General features: G+C 40.9%; 1 pseudogene; it reads right to left on the bottom strand.

Moving 5' to 3' along the window:
• The window catches only part of LOC112069999 (protein L-Myc-1b pseudogene), a 27,318-nt pseudogene extending 23,592 nt beyond the window's left edge, over positions 1-3,726 (bottom strand).
• Between the last annotated feature and the right edge of the window lie 5,114 nt (positions 3,727-8,840).

Below are 8,840 nucleotides of genomic sequence, written 5' to 3'. Positions count from 1 at the left end.
TATCAGAAACGTTACCCTAGCAACATCTAGCCTGCAACATGGCTTGTTGTCAGAAACGTTACCCTAGCAACATCTAGCCTGCAACATGGCTTGTTATCAGAAACGTCACCCTAGCAACATCGAAGTCTGTTGAGCATCCTGGTCTATGTCATCAGTACAGATCATTGCGTGATGTCAGAGTTTTTAGATAAACTGAAAAGCTAACTTTGCAACGAGATGAAGTCCCCACAGAGGTGATGCAGTTTATTACAGGGACTTGTTCTCTACTGATGCAGGGGAGAGACTTCTCTTCAAAAAGTGAGGCAACTGAGAAATGACATGAATAAATAAATAAAAAAAGTTTATGTGTAGAAGAATAACAATAAACAAGACAGAAAATAAGTAAATGACAAAGAAATAGAAAACAGAATATGATGCTGGTCAACTGAGATAAAATGTTTCCTATGTGTAGATGAAAGAAAAGATGAAGCTATGTACAATGGACAGGAAAGTAGACATTTATGAATTAGGCTAATCTTCAAGCACTTAAAATGATTTTTATTAACATTTTTTTTTTAATTATGGTAATAAAAGTGCTTCATGAGATTAGAATTGGGTTTGTGTCTTGTTTTATATATATATATATATATAGCGGTTTTAGGAAGATCAATCCCACGTAGAACATGTCTGACCCCCTTGTAAATAAAAAATGTCTGGCCCCTTAAGAATATTGTTGCCTGCTATATACCATTATCATGCATGGGGTCAGATGGAGATAAGGACAGATTGGTTCCTTGGTATCTGCCTATCAACCAACTAGTACTTTTCTGAGGTCTATTCTGCATTTTCCATTAAAAACTCCATTTTCCTTTTAAACACTTCTGTGCTGAACTAGTGCATGCCTACCTGCACTGAGGAATCATTCATTCCTAGCTTTCTAGCATCCAACCCCCCCTTCGTACAGTATTGAAATAGATGAGACCGCATTTCTGACTTAATACATATGAATATCAAGCCTTGTATGAAACAGTGTCACACATTGCAAGAGATTTAACAAGGTGAACGTCCATTCTTATCACTGGCCTACACAATTGGTGCTGTTGCCCCTTCAGTTCAGTTCAGGAAGGAATGCCAAGACTCTGCACTGCAACAAGTCTCCATTGTGACATTCCACACACATTAGATAGAGAGACTAGTCACATGCCAACCTAAATATCTACACTGAAGGCCAATGGAAAGTAGCTCTATGAAATTAAGAGAATGTAGAGAGCATATTTATGACAAGTTATTCAGTTTATCCAATAAGCGATTATATACTATTAAATATAGATATATAACATATAAATATAGATACATACCATATATAATATAGATATAACCATATAAATATAGATATATTAACATATAAATATAGATACATATACCATATAAAATAGATATATACCATATAATATAGATAATATACAATATAAATATAGAATATATACCATATAAATATAGATATATACCATATAAATATGATATATATTACCATAAAATAAGATATATATACCATATAAATATAGAAATAAAAGTATATACCATATTAAAAGTAGTAGATATATACCATATAAATATAGATATATAACATATAAATATAGATATATACCATATAAATATAGATATATRACATATAAATATAGATATATATACCATATAAATATAGATATATACCATATAGATATAGATGTATACCATATAAATATAGATATATAACATGTAAATATAGATATATAACATATAAAATGTAACGTTGTTTCTTTCAGTGTAGTTGAGGATGAGGAAATGGTAAGAACATTAAAGTGAACCGTAAATTACACTTGAGAAGTGAGAGGACACTGTTCTTTCTAGCAGCTGGTGTCTTGGACCATAGCCAATCAACAGATGTTTCAAATGGGCGGGTCATTTTCACAAAGCGGTGAGGCTGCCAGGGGCAACGCAATGCAGTCACTAAGCCTATAGCATTCAGCAGCCACATTACAAACAATACTGTTCAGAAAAAACACATTGTGAAAACTGCCACCTAGGCTAAAAAACGTTGTGGCCAGTAAGGTCACWATGGCAAATTGGCTGCATCCACACTTACGATTGACATTATATATGAGCTTTTCATTGTCAGTTTCACAGTCCAATGTTGAACTTATAACGTACCTGATGAGTCTGTGTGGGTCTCTGAACCGGAGGACACCGACGGTTTCTTAAACGTTCCCCCGGTTAGCGGGAAGGCGAGAACTGCAGCCGGGTCCACGCAATCCGTCGCCAGGCTACCGAGAACTGGAACAGCCGCGTCCACTGGCACCGTCACGCACTGCGCCCTCCCGGTGGTGGTGATGGCAGCTCCCAACGCCTGCACGGGCAGTTTAGTCGGACCCGACACCGGACAGGAGGCAAGCCGCTCCCCGACAACTTTCTCCAGCTGCTTGCCCGCTGAGAAGCCGCTCCACATGCAGTCCTGTACGATAATGGAGCTCAGGTTCCCCAAAGCCTCGTCGGCGGAGCTGAGTTTACACGGCACATCCTGGTCGTTCTCTTGACCCAAAAACTGGGACACCCACTCGAGTTTGTCCCCCAACGAAGGGTAAACCACCCCGACCCCAGCGGCCCCCTCCAAAGTCCGGATAGGGGACATGGGCGGGGTTGGTACTAGTTCGAATTTCTTCCATATGTCCTCGCTGGGCGCAGTGGATTTAGAGAAATCCTCGTCCGGATCGTGGWCGTCGTAGAAATAATGTTGGTAGTGGTCGTACTCCATCTCCCAGCCGGACTCATAGCGAGAGGCGGTGGTGGAGTTTATGCCCGGCATCTAGAGGTCAGGGCAGGCGTGGTTGAGGAAGCGCACTCTTCAACTGTGAACTGATCTCCGTTATCACTATCCTACCTCGGGAACAGGGAGAGGGCACTTGGAATCAGCCTAGCACGTTGGGACTGCTATGATAAACACAATAGTCTGTTATGATAAAACTACATAACACCAAGTTTCGCGACATAGTTGCATTACATAATACAACAGTCCAACTACACCGGGGAAACAGGAACCCTCTCTTTGTAGGCTAAACACCAAAAGCTTATAACACCCTGTATGTTTCTTTAGGATTACGTGGCTAATAAAATGCCGTTTAAATGGTTGCCAAAACAACAATTCCCAGATGTCTCAATAACAAAAAAAAGTTTTGCGTCTTCAGATCAACACTCAACGTTTTACGGTAGCCAAAACAAACCGTTATCTCACAAAGCATTGAGAAGCAAGAGAGCAAATAAATCCCAATCCACTGGTAGGCCTAAATCTGGCATAATTAAATAACAACAGGCGTGTTCACAAACCCCAAACTTCTGAAACACTGCGATGTAATGCCTTCTAGTAGTGGGCGATAGGAAATAAATAGAACACACTTTCGTCCGGGGATGGAGAAAAAATGCTATGTTATCTTTGTTAAATATTTGAATAATCCTTTTAGCGTTGGAGAAATTGAACGGGCGTCTTCTTAATGAATTCCTATAATGCGTAGTAACCAACACAGCGACGCTGGAGCTTCTTGCGGTAAATTACTCTCAATAAATAGCTGTTGCTTTCAGTTGAACGCTCACTATTTGACTACTACGTAGCGTTCGCACCAAACTGGGAAAAGTAACTCGCAGGTCTACTTTCCACATCCAGTAACTTAGATAGATTTCACAATAGACACTTGACAACCCGACTGGTGCACTATATGATGCGAGAGAGAAAGACGGTGGTTTGCATAAAAGGCGGGGGGAGAATAGAAAAGCCACGCCTGCCGTTTAAAGGGACATAGTCATTTCCAAGGAGTCAATTTTTTTCAAGGATGTTTTCAAGGATGTCATGCAACATTACGAGACTGTGATTTAATAACCACGTGATCATGATATAGACTTCACCCGACCCACGGCTTGTTCACCCTGCTGTGCGTCAAAGCTGCGACGGAGAGACAGATATACAAGCCGGGCTCCGACTAGTATCCTGCACTGAATATTAGACACTGTCTCTAGCCAGCTACCTTCGGTTCTCCTGCTTTAATTTTTATCATGTTCTCAGTAATGTTTTACTACACTTTTTATCCCTAACTCGGTTTCTAGTCATGGCTATCCTATATAACTTACCTGTCTACTACACACCATCCCTATAATAAACTATGGTCTATACACACCATCCTATTATAAACTTACTGTCTACGACACACCCATCCATAGTATAACTACTGTCTATACCTGTCTATAACACTACCATCCTATATAGACTACTGTCTACACACACATCCTATATAACTACTGTCCTATACTTGTCTACTTAGCACACCATTCCTATCTATAGACTGATCTAGTCTACACACCACCAAATCCTATATAACTCACGTGTACATACACACCATCCTATATAACTACTGGTCTAATATGTTCTATACACATCATGCTATATAACTTTACTGTCTATACACATCATCCTATATAACTACCTGTCTTATACACACCATCCCTATATAACTACTGTCCTGATACACGCCATCCTAGTATAACTACTGATCATACCACAATATATATCCACACTTACTGTCTAAAACCACCATGCTAATATACGTACATGTTACGATTTAGTCATTTAGCACGACGCCTCTTATCCAGAGGACTTACACATTGAAACGTTCACTACGATATTCATCCTGTCCCCCCGTGCGGAATAGTGAACTCACAGACCCTGGCTTTGCAAAGCGCCATGCGTCTACCAACTGAGCCACACGGACTAGCGTGTGGCTACCGACGTCCCGTGAGCCACAGTATAAACTACTGTCTATACTGTCTATATCACAAACATCCACTATATAACTACTGTCCTATACACACCATCCTATAACTAAATACTGTCTATACACACAACATTATATATAACTACTGTCTATAGCACCACCATCCTCATATAAACTACTGTCTATACTGTCTATACACACCATCCTATATACTGCTGTCTATACACACCATGCCTAATATAACTCTGTCTATAACACCATCCTTTAACACTACACTGTCAATACACACCATGCCTTATATAACTACTGTCTATACACACCATCCTATTATAACTACTGTCTATACACACCATCCATAATAACTACTGGCTATACACACCATCTATATAACTACTGTCTATACACACCATCCTATATAACTACTGTCTATACTGCTATACACACCATCCTATATAAACTACTGTCTATTACACACCATTCCTATATAACTACTGTCTATACACACCATCCTATATAACTACTGTTATACTGTCTATACACACCATCCTATATAACTACTGTCTAACCACACACACCTATATAACTACTGTCTATTTACTGTCTATAAACACCATCCTATATAACTACTTGTCTATACACACCATCCTATATAACTACTGTCATAACACCCACCAATATAACTACTGTCTATACAACCCACCTATATAACTTGTCTATACTGTCTATACACACACATTCCTATATAACTACTGATACACACATCCTATATAATACTGTCAATACACACCATCCTATATAACTACTGTCGATACACCACCAATTCCCTATATAACTACTGTCTATACTGTCTATACACACCATCCTATATAACTACTGTCTATATACACCATCCTGGTATAACTACTGTCTATACACACCATCCTATTATAACTACTGGCTATACTGTCTATACACACCATCCATATATTACTACTGTCTATACACACCATCCTATATAACTACTGTCTATACACACCATCCATATAACTCCTGTCTATACACACCATCCTATATAACTACTGTCTATATCTATGAAACCATCCTATATAACTATGTCTATACACACCATCTTATATAACTACTGTCTACACACCATCCTATAAACTAAACTTCTATACACACCATCCTGTTATTAACTACTGTCTATAACACACCATCTTATATAACTACTGTCTATACACACCATCCTATATAACTACGTCTATACACACCATCCTATATAAAACTACTGTCTATACACACCATCATATATAACTACTGTCTATACACACCCATCTATATAACTACTGTCTATACACACCATCTATTATAACTACGGTCTACACACCATTCTATTAACTACTGTCTATACACCTACCATCCTATATAACTACTGTCTATACTGTCTATACACACCATCCTATATAACTACTGTCTATACACACCATCCTATATAACTACTGTCTATACACACCATCCAATATAAATACTGTCTATACTGTCTATACACATTATTCACATACATATATATTCTTTATATTCCGGACTGAGGTCCAGAAGCTAAATGGTGTGTTCATGACAACTGGGAACTCGGGGAAAAACTAGGTCAAATCATGATGTCAGTGATCTTAAGGTCGGGAAAACCGGACCTCTAGAAAAAGAGCCCCGAGTGGCCGACTTGGAAATCCTAGTTGGATGAGCGTTCAAAATGAATTTTCACAGTCAGAGCTCGTTTTTTTTTCTCTCTCCCAGAGTTCACAGTTGTCTTATTAAAACGCACTAAAGTCGGAGATTTCAGAGTTCCAAGTTCCGATTTCCCAGGTGTTTTGAACTGGGCATATTTTCTGCAATTCTATCCATTTTGCTATGGTGTTTTGTACTGTGTATTTACAGTAAATACTGTATTATCGACATAGCTCATTCTAATATGTATACTACTGTACATTGTATTTTAGTTACATTGTTTATAGACACCGTATATTTATTTATATACTGATTGTCTAATTGTATCTACTGCTGTACCTTTCACTCCTTGTATATCTTGCGTGATCCGGTGTCGATAGATATATACGTATAGATTACATTTGGAATACTGTTACAGTGCTATTTGAGCTGTTATTTGAATCATGTGTGTGTCCGTGTGTCCGTGTGTGTGTGTTGTGCCAAACATATGCCTGCGGTATCTGATGTCCTCAGTGCATCTTAAGGCTCGAACACGTCGCACTGAATGTGCTTCCAGCGTTCGTCTTCCGATCGTTCAGCGCATTGTGTTTTAGCTACCATCAGCTGTAGTCGTTTGACTGGCGACATTTTTTCACTAGATAGTTGCTCACTTGGTTTGCAAATTACGYTCAGAGGTGCTAAGTACTCTCGGCCARCAAACGGTATTGGTTTGTCAGAGCCTTTATATTACGCCTGCGATCAATATCATCTTGATGATGTGAAAGACTCTCAGTGTCACAAACACGCACACCCACACATCTCAGTCGATAGTGAAGCCAAGCCAGGGCTCTGCTCTGTTAGGCCACGTGTATCTGCTCACCAGCTGATCACACACACACACACACACACACACACACACACACACACACACACAACACACACACACACACACACACACACACACACACACACACACACACACACACACACACACACACACACACACACACACACACTGCTGCTGCTGCTGCTCACACAACTTCCATCTGCCTCATTCAGTCCACCAGATCTACAGTCCCCCGACCTGACAGGGATAGAGAGGCCTTAAAGGGTTCTCTCCCATTCCCCTGAGGAAGTTACATTACAATAAAGACAGCTGAAGACTTTGATGCCTCTCACTGACTGACTCTCTCAATCTCCAATGTAAGGGCTTTATTGGCATGGGAAACATATGTAAACATTGCCAAAGCAAATGAAATAGATAAATTCCAAAATAATGAAGACATATTTCAAATGTCATATTATGTGAAATAGTTCAAGTACAAAAGGGAAAATAAATAAACATAAATATGGGTTGTATTTACAATGGTGTTTGTTCTTCACTGGTTGCCCTTTTCTTGTGGCAACAGGTCACAAATCGTGCTGCTGTGATTTTATCACAGTTTATCAAAATTGGGTTTGTGTTACTCGGAGCGGCACAGGGAAACCCAAGAGCAGACTTAGACGAGAAACAGAGATGAATGAACCAAGGTATTCACTGTAACACATGGAGATATGAAGGCAGACCCGGGGAAGCTAGGATGAGGTGTAGGAAACCAGATGGGGAGGTCTGAGGATGGAGTGAGCTGGGTTGGGACTGGGTAAACAGGTCTGAGTTTGGAGTGAGCTGGGTTGGGACAAGTTAAACAGGTCTGAGGTTGGAGTGAGCTGGGTTGGGACTGGGTAAACAGGTCCGAGGTTGGAGTGAGCTGGGTTGGGACTGGGTAAACAGGTCCGAGGTTGGAGTGAGCTGGGTTGGAACTGGGTAAACAGGTCCGAGGTTGGAGTGAGCTGGGTTGGACCGGTAAACAGGTCCGAGGTTGGAGTGAGCTGGGTTGGAACTGGGTAAACAGGTCTGAGGTGGAGTGAGCTGTGTTGGGACAGGGTAAACAGGTCCGAGGTTGGAGTGAGCTGGGTTGGGACATGGTAAACAGGTCCGAGGTTGGAGTGAGCTGGTGGGACAGGGTAAAACAGGTCCGAGGTTGGAGTGTGCTGGGTTTGGACAGGGTAACAGGTCCAAGGTTGGAGTGTGCTGGGTTGGGACAGGGTAAAACAGGTCCAAGGTTGGAGTGTGCTGGGTTGGGACAGGGTAAACAGGTCCAAGGTTGGAGTGTGCTGGGTTGGGACAGGGTAAACAGGTCCAAGGTTGAGTGTGCTGGGTTGGGACAGGGTAAAACAGGTCCAAGGTTGGAGTGTGCTGGGTTGGGACAGGGTAAAACAGGTCCGGAGAGGAATCCAAGGAGTGTGTGGTTAGTCCAGAACAGGGTAGCGGTGTGTGAGATGTGGAACAGGAGACAGGAGCCAGGAGACAGGAGTCAGGGGCGCAAGACTGCAGTGAGAGGATTA

Source organism: Salvelinus sp. IW2-2015, unplaced genomic scaffold (genome assembly GCF_002910315.2).
Source record: "Salvelinus sp. IW2-2015 unplaced genomic scaffold, ASM291031v2 Un_scaffold1192, whole genome shotgun sequence".
In the NCBI taxonomy this organism is placed as follows: domain Eukaryota; kingdom Metazoa; phylum Chordata; class Actinopteri; order Salmoniformes; family Salmonidae; genus Salvelinus; species Salvelinus sp. IW2-2015.
This window is presented reverse-complemented; position numbering and strand designations above follow the sequence as displayed.